General features: G+C 41.7%; 1 protein-coding gene and 1 non-coding gene across 5 annotated transcripts in view; both read right to left on the bottom strand.

The window, feature by feature from the left end:
* Positions 1 to 15,318, bottom strand: part of KANK1 (KN motif and ankyrin repeat domains 1) — a 249,516-nt gene that overhangs the window by 123,127 nt on the left and 111,071 nt on the right. The gene's annotated exons all lie outside the window — the stretch shown is intronic.
* On the bottom strand, positions 14,318 to 14,430 carry LOC136396396 (U5 spliceosomal RNA). The gene has a single exon (XR_010749684.1). It is a non-coding gene; the product is annotated as a U5 spliceosomal RNA (small nuclear RNA).

The following is a 15,318-nucleotide window of genomic DNA, read 5'->3' as shown; positions in this document are numbered from 1 at the left end:
TAGAGCCCCCCGTTGCTCCCCTCGTCCTCCTGCACGGTGTAAGCCCCCATGAAACAGCAGGACGAGAGCTTTAAAAGCAAATGGTACCTAGAAGCTTACAAAATCTTTTAAAACAATTTTAATGAAAACTAATCTTCACAAAAAAATAAAATAAAAATGAGTAAATTTCAGTTTCTGAAAATTACAATTCAGCTCCTGGCTTTCTCCATGGTGAGCAGTAAGAACATGCACCGTATATGTGCCTGTTGGCACAGTGTGAAGCAACAGCAGTGTTCACTATAGTACAAAAGAACACTAGAGCTCCAGGAATCAAAATTGCATCTGATGGTTTCTCTCTTTTTTCTTTTTTAGTGAGAGGAGTGGAGGCAGAGAGGCAGCCTCCCGCATGCACGATGACCAGGATCCACCCGGAAATCCTACCAGGGGGCAATGCTCTGCCCACCTGGGTCCTTTGCTCCACTGCAACCAGAGCCATTTTTAGTGCCTGAGGTGAGGCCATGGAGTCATCCTGAGCGTCTAAGGCCCACTTGCTCGAGCCAATCAAGCCATGGCTGTGGGAAAGAAAACAGAGAGAGAGAGGAGGGAGGAGTGAAGAAACAGATTATTGCTTCTCTTGTGTGCCCTGACCAGGAATCGAACCCAGGACGTCCACACACTGGGACGACACTCTACCACTAAGCCAATGGGCCAGAGCTGTTCCTGAAGTTTTCAAAGGTTGTGTTTTTGAAGTGAGCCTAGATGATCTACAGAATGAAAAAGTTGCATTTAGAAAATTCATGCTGAGGATGTTCAGGACAAAAACTGCCTGACAGCCTAACCTGTGGTGGCACCTTAGAAAAAGTGTCACCCTGGTTACTGAGCCCACTGGTGCGAAACTCGGGACTTGCCTGGTCAAGACACATATGGGAGTTGATGATTCCTGCTCCTACCCCTTTCTTTCTCATTCTCTCTCTCTCTCTCTCCCCTCTCTAAAATGTATAAGAAAGAAAGAGAGAGGGGGAGGGAAGGAAGGAGGGAACTGCCTGATTTCTTTTTTTTTTTTTTTAATTTTATTTATTTATTTTTAGAGAGAAGAGACAGACAGAAGGGAGGAGGAGCTGGAAGCATCAACTCCCATATGTGCCTTGACCAGGCAAGCCCAGGGTTTCGAACCGGCGACCTCAGCATTTCCAGGTCAATGCTTTATCCACTGCGCCACCACAGGTCAGGCGGAACTGCCTGATTTCTATGGCATGGATCTCATCCATGACAAACTGTATTCCATGTCAAAAAATGGCAGACCATGACTGAAGTTCATGTTATGTCAAGACTACCAATGGCTATTTGCTTTCACAATTCTGTGTTGGTTTTACTAAAAATATAACAATCTGTATGGCCAGTAGTCGCGGCCACCATCACAGCCACCTGGCCTGTGCAGGTTTGCATAGGATTCGGACAGATGGTAGTGAAACAACGGAGCCAAGAACTGGTAGGCCATTAGCTTTAATCCTAGCTTGTACCCGGTGGGCAAGAAAAAACACACACCGGGCTCCAAAACCCACTCATTCAGTGCTCACAAAGCTACTGACTTACCCGAGTTTCCTAGAATCAAAGGTTTCTAGCTCACCAGACTTATTCACCTCTGTTCCCCATCTCCTTCCTTCTCCCTGCACAAACTGGCTTCTCACTCAGCACTCCACCATCTTGGCTGCTTCTCCTGGTCTCCTCCACATGGCCTTTCTCTGCTCTCCTCTCTAATGCTAATAATCTCAGGAACCCAGAGAGAGCAAGCTCCCAATCTGCCCCACTTTATAGTATAGATTCAAAATCTTTAATCCAATATACAAACAAGGAAGTCTCTGATACAAAGCTACTCATCTGAGGCATAATGGGATTCCTCATGAGAGTGCACCACCCCACATCAAAAAGAGTGGGAAAGGCTTAGTCTTAAAACTAAGCCTTATGCCTGACCTGTGATGGCGCAGTGGATAAAGCATCAACCTGGAATGCTGAGGTCGCCAGTTCAATATCCTGCACTTGCCTGGTCTAAGGCACATATGAGAGTTGAAGCTTCCTGCTCCTCCCCCCTTTCTCTCTCTCTCTCTCTCTCTCTCTCTCTCTCTCCCCTCTCTAAAATGAATAAATAAATTAATTAACTAATTTTAAAAAACTAAGCCTTAGGCTATAATGTCCCTGCCTGCTTACAGCCTGTCCCCCACACCCAATGCAAACCATAAGCAAGCAAACATATATATCATATTTACAAACTTATTTGACCAACACTGGGCGACGGGCTTCTATGTGGGCAGCACCATCTTTAACAAAGTGAGCATAATATATTTTATCTGCCCAACACACTCATATTCAAAAGACCTCTTATGCTCAATATCAACATGTCTATCAAATATGGAAGATGACTACGGAAATTAATGACCTGAGAGGTGTAGACAAATGACTAGAAAGAAGTGGTCAATACGGCCCTGGCCGGTTGCTCAGTAGCTCGAGTGTCAGCTTGACATATGGACATTCTGGGTTCAACTTCCAGTCAGTGCACACAAGAGAAGTGACAATCTACTTCTCTCCCCCTCCTGCAGCCAGTGGTTCAATTGGTTCAAGCACCAGCCCTGGGTATTGAGGATCCCTTGGTTTGTCTGAGCGTGTCAGCCTCAAGTGCTAAAAATAGCTCAGTTTATTTAAGCATCAGCCCCAGATGTGGGTTGCCAGGTGGACCTGTCAGGGTGCATGTGGAAGTCTCACAATCTCCCCTCCTTTCACATAAAAAAAAAAAAAAAAAAAGTGGTCAATAAATTGATTCCAGAGAGCATCAGAAAATATACTTCCATGATGTCTGTTCGAAAAGTCAAAATGCTAAAGAATCCCAAGTTTGAATTGGGAAAACTCATGTTGCTCCATGGTGAAGGTGATGGCTCTGGAAGAACTACTGGGGATGAGACCAGTGCTCAAGGTGAACAAGCAGATGGCTATGAGCCCCTAGTCCAAAAATCTGTTTAAAATTTGGATATTTAATGGTAACAAATAAAAAACCTTGTTTGTAGAAAAAAATTACAATTCAGCATTTGTCTGAACATTGTGCAAAATTTGTATTCTCTTCTCTCCCTTCGATATTAAGCAGGCCAGCAAGGATGCTGAACAGTGGGTCATAAGCCCAAAGACACCAGGTATGTGGTCTGAGCTGTCAGGAATCTACATATGAATATGCATACAAATGTGGGCAAACCCCTAACCTCTTTTTTTAAAGATATATTCTTTTTTTTTTTTTTTAACTTCAGAGGACTACTGACAAAGCTAATACTTGGATCTATACAATGCTTCAGGATATGAAATTTTATATAGAACACCTGCATAATGCGTGATAGAGTAGGCTATCTAGAAATAACCATTCCAGAATTTGGTGGAATTCAAGAATTATTTTAGTAATCTTTCTCTCCTGTTTTTTTTTTTTTCATATTGATGCAATTTGTTAAAATGTACATGCATTATTTTTACTAAAACAATAGTTTTGTTTCTAAAATGCAAACATTGAGTAAAAGGAAAAAGTGAAGTATATAGGTTTTAGACAAATTAAGTATCTCATAACACAGAAAAAAGTGCTACAGCATCCATTGGTACAAGGAATCAAACTAGGTCTGCTAAACTGTGTGAGCAACAGAGCCTCAGTAGTTCAAAGAGCCCCTGGGGCAGGGGGGAGATCCAAATAATTTAACACTCACTTCTCTGCCCTAATGACCATTTTCAGTATAAAAATAAGAATGTACCGAAAGGTAGTTTATTATTCCATGCATTTAATACTTAGATAAGAACAATAAAACACAATACTAGATTATGTTACAAGAAAGTTTTAAAATATTAATGAAAAAATATTAATTCCTGACAAAAAACAGTAAAACTGTTATTTCAGGTATTTCCAATGACAGCTTGTCACCCCCTGGTTGTTTAGCACTTTTTCTCTTTATATGTTTGTTTACTGAAGTAATAAACATGAGGGAATTAAAATGTAGTATTTCATCAAAGGTATAATGAGTTTTATGAAATGAATAAATAAATGCTACAAGCATAGTTCAGTCAAAATTTTTTTTTTTTTTCCAGCTTGCTTCTCTTACGCTCTCTCTTTATTATATCTTTAATGGACTTAAGTATACACAGTTGAGTTTTTTTTTTTTTTTTTTTTTAATAATTTTATTTTTTTAATGGGATGACATCAATAAATCAGGATACATATATTCAAAGATAACAAGTCCAGGTTATCTTGTCGTTCAATTATGTTGCATACCCACCACCCAAAGTCAGATTGTCCTCTGTCACTTTCTATCTTGTTTTCTTTGTGCCCCTCCCCACCCCCTATCCCTCTCCCATTCCCCCCTCCCCCCCGTAACCACCACACTCTTATCAATGTCTCTTAGTTTCACTATTATGTCCCACCTTCAGTCAAATTTTTTTTACCTATGGACAGAATGAACATCACTACAGGCACTTAGAATATGCTGTTGCACAAATGAATGTTAAGAAAAAAGAGTAAGGAATGTAAATTTGTGATTTCCACACTGGGCGGCTGCCCAGGTGACCATCTTAGAGAGAACCTGATTACAAGTGTCATTTTAACAACTGTATTGCCAAACTCCAAAAAAAATTAGGTATCATCAGTTCTGCCAAACCGGTGTAACCCAGCTAAATCCCACCACTGCCCTGGGGAATGGATTGGACAGGGCTTTGGTGCCCAACAGTCCTGTGTTAAAATCTCAGCTCTGCCACTAACTGGCTTGAGACTTCGGATGTGAAGTTTCCCAATCTGCAAGAGCAACTAAAAACATACTTTATCAGGTGACGATAAAACATATACAGCACCAAGCATTCTAAAATGTTCAGTGAATGCCAATGGCTTGATTAAAAGCAGAAGCTTGGCCCTCCTAGAGCATTTATAATGCTATGTGTTAATTAGATGTCTGTTCTTCTGCCTTTCCTCCACCAACCAGGTTGTGTGAGCTCCTGCAGAGCTAGCACCTAGGTACTCAGACCAGCTCCTAGCTCAGCTCCCCATTAAGAGGACTGATTCAATAGGTCCAGGGTGAGGCCTCGGCAAGTGTATTCAAAAACACTCATTAGAGATTCTGATGATGTATATATAACTAGGGTTTAGACCCAATAACCTAACCTACTATACAGTAATCCCTGTGCTCCTTCTATAGAACTGAAGAGGTAAGATGTTATTCAACCAACCAATGGGTTCACATTTCCATTCTGGGAAAAGGAAACAATAATTAACTAGGCTAGTTTCACTGGAGAAAAAATTGTGCAAAAGCCCTGTGACATGCTAAGAGGATTCCACAGAAACTTGTGCATGACTGGGAAAAGGAAATACACCTAGAAAATCTCGTCCAAAAATCTTTCTAATCTGCTCTTGGTTCTCCCTCCAAACAGAAGGCTTCAATATGTCCAGGAGGTTCAAAATGGTTAAAAAGCAAATGTATCCATCAGGTAAGTTTTTAGCTATAATCTGCTTGTCTTATTAGAGAAAGCCTATCATTCTTTTTTATTTTTAATTTTTAAAAAAATTTTATTTATTTGGGGGGGTGGTGAGAGAAAGAAGGTGGGGAGGTACAGGAAGCATCAACTCCCATACGTGACTTGATCAGGCAAGCCCAGGGTTTTGAACCAGCAACCTCAGCATTCCAGATCCATGCTTTATCCACTGCGCCACCACAGGTCAAGCCTATCAGTCTTGTCAGAAGTTAACTAAGACAGTTTTTTGAGTTCGTTTTCTTTCTCTCTCTCTCTCTTTCTTTCTCTCTCTCTCTTTCTTTCTCTCTCTCTCCCCCTCTCTTTCTTTCTTTCTTCCAAAGAGGCTTAAGCAACAGCAGAGGTCCCTCAGGGCAAACCAAAGTCACCTGCCATAGCATTTGGGTTTCATCCCCCATGTCTGGACTACATTCCCTCAAATTGTTGAGGGCACAGGCCACATGTGAAGGTCTACAGCAGGGGTAGTCACCCTTTTTATACCTACCACCCACTTTTGTATCTCTGTTAGTAGTAAAATTTTCTAACTGCCCACTGGTTCCACAGTAATGGTGATTTATAAAGTAGGGAAATAACTTTACTTTATAAAATTTATAAACAGAGTTATAGCAAGTAAAAGCATATAATAATAATTACTTATCAAGTATTTTATGTCAGATTTTCGCTAAGTTTGGCAGAATAAATCTTTATAAAACAACTTACTATAGTTAAATCTATCTTTTTATTTATACTTTGGTTGCTCCGCTACCGCCCACCATGAAAGCTGGAACGCCCACTAGTGTGTGGTAGGGACCAGGTTGACTACCACTGGTCAGCAAGATGCTGTAACAGGTAGTGCAGGAGCAAGGGAGTGAGCAGGCTGAGCTGGAGTGGGGTTTGAGCTGCACTTGTAGAAGGGCACTATTTAGGAGAGAAGAGGTCAATTTATGTTCTTGATGAAAGGAGAAATCAGCTCTGCCTGTAAGTGTCTATTAGTTATGGGAAAGATAGGCATAGACTATCATGGAGTTTTAGACTTTTCATTTCTAATTGCCTAGAATTACTGCTCCTTGAGTCGATTCATCGGTATGAAATGACGTAGGTCTAAGGCCTTTAAGTCTTTTGTTTCTGTTTTTCTCAGGACAATGGGCCCCGTGATTAGAAAGCCCTGTGTGGGCTCTTATTCTTTTTTTGTCATGACTTGAGAATTTCCAGCCTGCTAACATGTTATGTGATGGATGTCAACTGTTCAGTTACCCTTATCAGGTGAGACTCCAGGGGAAATTCTTAAGCGAATGTTAGGTAAGAAGCCTGAAAAGAGAGAGTAAGCTAAATACCTCAAATTTCTGGTAATGGACATTCTGAAAGCATTTTGGCAGTTTAGCCCTTAAATAAGGATTCATATAGACCAGATGGGAAAAAACAAATTAAAAGAATTTGACCCAAGAGGCTTAGCTCTGGTAAATCAAGTGATGACTAATTTCCAACTTGGAATTTGATCAATTCAGTTAGCAATCTGGTGCACTATATTCAGGTCAAGAGTAAAATTGTTCACAGGGCTATAGTTACTGAAAAAAGAAATGTCACTTCTTATTCCTTCAAACTTTATATCCCTAATTCTACTCTACCCGCTTATTTAATTATAAAAGTTTTTTTCTTTCTTTTCTTGCAAAGAATCATTTGTTGCTCACCCTGGCCCATGAAGGAGGTTTGAAGCGATGGGTGTTTCGAGTTAACATCCCATTGCAAGAGAAGGTGGGGAAAGAATAGGATGTGGTTATTGACACTGAGTGATGGAGAGTAAGAGCACTTCAGAAGCCACCAGTACCTGGCCTGCCTAGACCTGAACTAGACAACTGAAAATACAACAAAAGATTTTAAACCAGATAAATACATTTGGAAAAACAATACCACCTGTAAGGCTGGCAGCTGTGGCCGTGCAGGTTCACATTAAATTCAGGGAGACGATAAAGAAACTGTGGAGCCAGAAAATGGGTGGCCATTCTTTTTATTGCAACAGTAGACGAGCAAGCAGGCAGGGAAAACTGCTTCTCTCTCTCTCAGGGTTGATGAGCAAACAGGCGGGAGGGGGGGGACCCTTCTCCCACAAACAATAGCAAAAATGGCCCCTCCCAATGGTGGCAGGCCAATCCCCAATCTACAATCTGCCACCCTGAGGGCAAGCACCTGCAACCTTACATAGACTATACACACGTGGTGCTGCCCTGAGCTCATCCACCAGTCAGGCGAAGTACAAGCGAGCAAGCCTAACACACTTGTTTGCCCAACACCAGCTGTGGAAGATTCTGTTTATAAAGTAATAGGTGGCTAGGGGCTGACATTGTGGCCATTCACATGCAAGTTCTCACTGAATTTGGGCATACGGTAAAGAAACAGCGGAGTCGGAGGATGGTGGGCCATTCTGTTTATTGGTGTCTCACCAAGTCAAGCAAGCCACAAGAAAAGCCATGGAGGGCAAGAGATTTGGGAGGCCTCTGCAATGCTGATGGCAGGAACAGAGGGAGAGAGCCCCAGGTCTGCTTTATTTTATATTGAAGAAAATTAAAGCCTTTAAGCCAATATACAAATAAGGAAGTCTTTGATACAAAGCCAGTTATCTGAGGCATAAATGGAATTCCTCATAAGAGTGCACCACCCCCTATCATGCAACAGTCAAGGGTATGAGGAAAAGCTTGGTTTTGAGAAGATCTTAGTATTAGAACGGTGGGAAAGGCTTAGTCTTAAAACTAAGCCTTAGGCTATAAGGACTTTTCCAGCTTAGAGCCTGTCTCCCACACCCAATGCAAACTATAAGCGAGTAAACATATACATCATATTTACAAACTTAATTGACCAACAGTACACTTCTCAAAACAACTAGGAGATATTTTAAAGTGAATATGAAGTGATAAAATATCCCCTAATTTTTGTGAGCAGTATATTTTAAAATTATAGCAAATTACTAATGTTTTAATAAATTTTAACATAGGAATATACTGCATATAAATTCTAACATTTTACTATAAGAATATATTATATTGTACATGAAAATCAAAGTAAGGCTAATTCAAGGAAATCTGCATTCTGTAGTCCGTGTATACCCCATAAATTAAAGGCAAAATTATTGTACATCATTGTCAAGCTAGTATCCACGGCCACCATCACAGCCGCCTGGCCCATGCAGGTTCACACTGGATTCAGACAGACGGTAATGAAACAACAGAGCCACAAACTGGTGGGCCATTATCTTTGATCCTAGCTTGCACCCAGTGGGCAAGTAAAAACACACACTGGGCTCCAACCCACTCATTCAGTGCTCACAAAGCTACTGACTTATCCGAGTTTCCTAGAATCAATGGTTTCTAGCTCACCAGATTTATTCAGCTCTGTTTCCCAACTCCTTCCGTCTCCCTGCACAAACTCTGCACAAACTGGCTTTTCCTTCAGCACTCCGCCATCTTGGCTGCTTCTCCTGGCCTCTTCCATGTGGCCTTTCTCTGCTCTGCTCTCTAACGCTAATCTCAGGAACCGAGAGAGCAAACTCCCAGTCTTCCCCACTTTATAGTTGTAAAGCCAGCAGGCAAGGCCAGGGCCACCATCACAGCCGCCTCCTGGCCCATGCAGGTTCGCACTGGATTCGGACAGTCGGTAAAGAAACAATGGAGCCACAAACTGGTGGGCCATTATCTTTAATCCTAGCTTGCACCCGGCGGGCAAGTAAAACACACACTGGGCTCCAAAACCCACTCACATTCAGTGCTCACAAAGCCACCGACTTATCCGAGTTTCCTAGAATCAAAGGTTTCTAGCTCACCAGCCTTATTCTCCTCAGTTCCCCATCTCCTTCCTTATCCCAGATACAAACTCTCCACAAACTGGCATCTCACTCAGCACTCCGCCATCTTGGCTGCTTCTCCTGGCCACATGGCCTCTTTCCGCTGCTCTCTGCTCTGCTCCCTCTGCTCTCTCATGCTAATCATCCCAGGAACCAAGAGCGCAAGCTCCCGCTCCGTCCCCATTTTATAGTGTAGAAATCCAAACCCTTAATCCAATATACAAAATAGGGAAGTCTCTAATACAAAGACACTTCTCTGAGGCATGATTGGATTGTACCGCCCCACATCAAAACGGGTGGGAAAGGCTTAATCCCAAAACCAAGCACCAGGCTACAAGGATTCTGCCTGCTTTTAGCCCACCCCCAACACACATTAATATCACCACGACCTCCTCGTGGGCAGCACCATTTTTAACAAAGTGAGCATAATATATTTTATCTGCCCAACAATAGTGTAGAAACCAAAACCTTTAATCCAAAATACAGACAAGGAAGTCTCTGATACAAAGTCATTTATTTGAGGCATAATGGGACTCCTCATGAGAGTGCACCACCCCCTATCAGGCAACAGTCAAGGGTGTGGGGAAAAGCTTAAGTCTTAAAATTAAGCCTCAGGCTATAACAACCCTGCCTGCTTACAGCCTGTCCCCCATACCCAATGCAAACTATAAGTGAGCAAACATATATATTATATTTACAAATTTATTTGACCAACAATCATCAAATAGCATTACTTACCCTGACCCTCACACTGAACACTGGAAAGCTATAATGATTATATGATAGTTCATTTTATTCTAAAAGAAAGAAAGATTTAGCTATTCTGAACTGTCAACTCTTCTTTGTGTAAATGCACATTTAAAAAATTTGAATTTTTGATTTGAATCAATTTTTTAATTTGAATCAATTAGGCCAAACCAAATTTGATGATATATAAACGGAAAATTATATGTATAGCTACCTGTCCCAAGGAAGAAGTTGCTATGCCATCAGCTCATTTCAGATGCTGAAGTCTTGATTTCAACCTACTTTGCTTCCACCCAACTAGGTAAACGAGTCTATGCATCATGATACCTCTAACTACTGCATGGCTTGAAAAATAACATTTATAAAATAAAATCTGTTCTTTTTTTTTTTTTTTAATTTTTTGACAGAGCCTGAGAGAGGGACAGACAGACAGACAGGAAGGAAGGGAGAAAGATGAGAAGCATCAATTCTCCGTTGCAGTATCTTAGTTGTTCACTGATTGCTTTCTAGTATGTGCCTGGGGGAGGGAGCTATAGCAGAGTGAGTGACACCTTGCTCAGGCCGGCGACCTTGGGCTCAAGCTAGTGACCATAGGGTCATGTCTATGATCCCATGCTCAAGAAAGTGACCCCGCACTCTAGTTGGTGAGCCCGTGCTCAAGCCAGCAACTTTGGGGTTTCGAACCTGGGTCCTCTGCGTCCCAGTCCAATGTTCTAGCCACTGTGCCACCACCTGGTCAAGCTATAAAATCTATTCTTGAAGCATGGATAAGATACTCACCTCCAGGCTCCTAAATTCAAAAGTACTAAAATCTCCCCTGTCCTTTGAGATAAGTTTTGGTTCTGAAGAAAGAACTTACGGGGCTCCTAACTGACAAGGTCAAGCATTTCCTTAAAAAGAGAGAGGCCTGGCCCTGGACAGTTGGCTCAGTCGTAGAGTGTCAGCCCAGTGTGTAGAAGTCCTAGAGGGCACATGTTGGTCAAATAAGTTTTTAAATATAATATATATGTTTGCTCGCTTATAGTTTGTATTGGGTGTGGGTGGACAGACTGTAAGCAGGCAGGATTCTTATAGCCTAAGGCTTGTTTTTAGGACTAAGCCTTTCCCACCCTTTTTGATGTAGGGTGGTGCACTCTCATGAGGAATCCCATTATGCCTCAGATAAGTGACTTTGTATTAGAGACTTCCTGGTCTGTATATTGGATTAAAGGTTTTGGTTTCTACACTATATATAAAGTGGGGCAGACCCGGAGCTTGCTCTCTCTCGGTTCCTAAGATTAGCATTAGAGAGAGAGCACAGAAAGGCCACATGGAGGAGAGGAGAAGCAGCCAAGATGGCGGAGTGTTGAGTGAGAAGCCAGTTTCTGCAGTTTGTGCAGGGAGAAAGAAGATGGGGAACAGAGGTGAATAAGTCTAGTGAGCTAGAAACCTGATTCTAGGAAACTCGGATAAGTCAGTAGCTTTGCGAGCACTGAATGAGTGGGTTTTAGAGCCCAATGTGTGATATACTTGCCCGCCGGGTGCAAGCTAGGATTAAAGATTATGGCCCACCAGTTTGTGGCTCTGTTGTTTCATTACCATCTGCTCGTATCTAATGCGAACCTGCATGGGCCAGGTGGCTGTGATAGTGGCCTTGGCTACTGGCTTTACAGCACAGAAGAGAAGTGACCATCTGCTTCTGTACCCCTCCCTCTCCCCCCTTTCTCTCTTCCCTGCCTGCAGCCATGGCTCAAATGAGCAAGTTGGCCCTGGGCACTGATAATGGCTCTATGGCCTCACCTTAGGTGCTAGAATAGCTTGGTTGCCAAGCAACAGAGCACCAGCCCCAGTTGGGCAGAACATCAGCCCCAGACAGCGGTTGCCAATTGCACCCGGTCAAGGCACATGTGGGAGCCTTTTTCTCCGCCTCCCTGCTTCTCACTTGATTTAAAAAAAGACAGAGAGAGACCTGCATTTAGTTTTGGCCATTTTTTTTTCCTCCTAAGGGTACTATGGGTTTTCACCAACAGATAGTAAATTTAAGTTCAGAAAAGTTAAGTCCACATTTAAAAATACTTTCTTGCCCTGGCCAGGTAGTTCAGTTGGTTAGAACATTGTCCCAATATGCCAAGGTTGCAGATTTGATTCCTGGTCAGTATATATACCAAGAATCAACCAATGAATGCATAAATAAGTGGAACAACAAATTGGGTGTTTCTCTTTTTTTCTATCTCTCTTTCTCAAAAATAAATAAATATATAATTAAATAAATTTAAAAATTTTAAAATATTTTAAATCACAATATAATCAAATAAGCAAAGTTTGGTCATTAATTTTCTACTACTCTTTTTCAATAAGTGTATTCTCTATTTTAAGGTGGCAGGTAAATTTCTTCAAACATTTAGAAGTCACAGATTGTTCTTGGGATAAAAGGGTGGAGCCAATTTTGCCTCAGGACAGATGAGATATTAGGAGCCAGTAGATAAAAGGCTGCCTGCCCCACCCAGTGGTGTACACGTTTCCAACTGAATCAAAGCATCCGGTCCAATGACAAATTGGGTCATTGTGGTTTGAGATATTTTTTTTTTAATTGAGCAAGCCCTATCATTAAGTATCATTTAAAAAATATTTCATGGACCTGGTCTGGCTGGATAGCTTAGTTGATAAGAGTATTGGCCTGAACACAAAGGCTACTGGTTTGATCCCCGGTTAGGGCACATACAGGGAACAGATTGATGTTTCTGTCTGTCTCTCTCCCCCTTCCTCTCTCTAAAATCAATAAATTAAAAAAAAAATTTAATTATTTCATGGATGCCTACTGTGTATGTGAAGCAGTGAATATGGTGCCTAGGAGTGAGCATGCTTCAAAAATTTTACTTTTTTTGTGTAAAAAGAATTAGGCTCTGATAAGTATTTTGACGAGACAATACTAGTTTCTTGCATTAGAAATGTGATCTGGAACCAAAAACACTCTACCTTTCTCAATGAATGCCACAGTGTTACGCCACATGGGGTCTAGAGCTATTTTATTCTTGGAAATACTGTTCTTTATCCACAGGAAGCTGAACTCCACAGCAGAACTAGTGGAAATAATCTTCAGGATGAAATGCAGTCTTGTGTGCTGAGTGGATAATATAAAGACAGGTAGGCCAAACTTAATTTCTTTGATAACCGCCCACAATAAGCTTGGCATCCGGAGGGTGGTTCCATAAATACTGTGACTGACAATAGCCAGGATTCATTTCTTCCTCCCTCTGCCCACACCCTCTTTCTGTAAGATAGTCCTTCTATAATTATGTGTTTTCTTTCTGACAAAAGTGATAAGTCTTAAGTGGAGCCTACTCCTGAGAAACCTGAGCAGAAAAGAGGAAAACAGAACTAGTAATTCAAAGTGCATATAGGTGTGTGTGTCAGGAACTAGCATGCTGATCTGAGTTTCTGCCAAAGAAGATAGGTCCGGAGCGTCAGCCTATCTGCCTAAGCTGATGGTGGGAATAAATTCAGCCCAGGAAGTCATTTTTCCTACCAGCCCATTTGCTTGTATGCCATCCCCCTGAGCCAGACGAAACAAGAGTAGCTGACTCCTTATCACCATCAAGGAGCTGTAACGGAGACACTGGACCTTTTCCTGCCAGGCTGGCTTCTGGCCAAGAGCAAAAGTTAAGTTGTAAAACTAAACAGAAACACCACATGAGCAAGTGCTGACATTTATTTGGGGAGGGGGGTTATTAAGTGTGGGGAAAACAGCTGTGTTTGGCTTGCTCACTGGTTTACCAGCTGCAAACATTTTGCCTGATTAGTGCGTGAGCACGGGACAGCACCACGTGTGGATTGTCTGCAAGGCAGTGGGTGCTCTGCCTTGACAGATACTCTCCCAGGTTGCTCTCTCACCACTGCGAGGTATGGTTTTCCAGCTCCCTTGCCCTTCACTGCGAAAAGCAGGTTTTCCCTTGTTTATTCGCTCACCTGTCTTTGTGAGCCTTGAGCCTCCAATAAACGGATGGCCTGATGCTTTCTAGCTCTGCAGTTCCTCTACCGCCTGCCGAATTAAATGCGAACCAGCCTGGCCTCAACCACCAGCGTTACATTAAGAAAATAAACCCAGATACTAGAATTTGCCATTCCTCATTCCTTTTTCCCAATCTTTTCCTTCAACAGATTCCAGTTAGCTTTTCAAGATAGAAGACATGTCTGATTTTAAAAAATAAATGTTTAACAGCAAAGCCAACAAATGCAGTTTAGAACACAAATTCTTTTTTTTTTTCTAGCCTTACAAACGCAAGGCCTCAAAAAATTGGTTCAAAACTCAGAATTGTTCCTCTCCACGGAATTTAGTAAAAGGCGAAAGATTTATGCGATCTGAAGAGAAACCAGAGTATAGAACACAAATTCTTAAATGAGGCCACTTATAACTGATAAATGATGCCACAATAAAATAACTTTCAAGATAGCTCAAATATATTATAATTATTATGCTTTATTAAACATCAGGAATCAGGCATATTCCTTGTGAGAATGGGGGGAGAAGCCCAACCTGTGGTGGCACGGTGGCTAAAAGTGTCAGCCTGGAACGCTGAGGTTACCAGTTTGAAACCCTGGGTTTGCCCACTCAAGGCATGTGTGAGAAGCAACTACTGCAAGTTGATGCTTCTTGCTCCTCCCCACACCTCTCTCTCTCTCCCTCTGCTCTCTAAAATAAAAATAAATAAATAAATAAGAATGGGGGGAAGAAAATAAAACACTGACTCACTATTCATTTAAGGAATTATATTTTGAAAACTGAACCAAACTACTCTTCAAAAATATTAAGCTCTTCTGGGTGGGAACATATGGTAGATCACATTATTATTCATCAAAATTCCCTGTCCCTTCCCAAGGGGGAATTACATAACCCTATCCTGTTCAACTCATTCAAGCAATGACCACATATCAGTTCCAGGAGGAAGCTCAACATGCTAGAAGTTCACCTTGTTTTCTTTTCCTCCTCTGCTCTGAAGAACAGCAACGATGCAGATAGAGCTTCTCCACCAACAGAATGAGAGCTGAACAAGAGACCAGAATGCAACAGAGCAGAGCGGCAGCCAGCCCACCAGGCACATGGAGGACAACTGGGAAATCAATTTTTGTTTTGAGAATCACAAGATTTTGGATCATGCAGTATAATTACTATCTTGAATAACAGTGTTTTACACAGGGCACTTAATAAAGCTTGGACGGATGACTGGGTAGATGAAGAAATGGTAGTATATTAAGATATTCAATGGTAA

The sequence above is a fragment of the Saccopteryx leptura genome, chromosome 2 (assembly GCF_036850995.1).
Source record: "Saccopteryx leptura isolate mSacLep1 chromosome 2, mSacLep1_pri_phased_curated, whole genome shotgun sequence".
In the NCBI taxonomy this organism is placed as follows: domain Eukaryota; kingdom Metazoa; phylum Chordata; class Mammalia; order Chiroptera; family Emballonuridae; genus Saccopteryx; species Saccopteryx leptura.
This window is presented reverse-complemented; position numbering and strand designations above follow the sequence as displayed.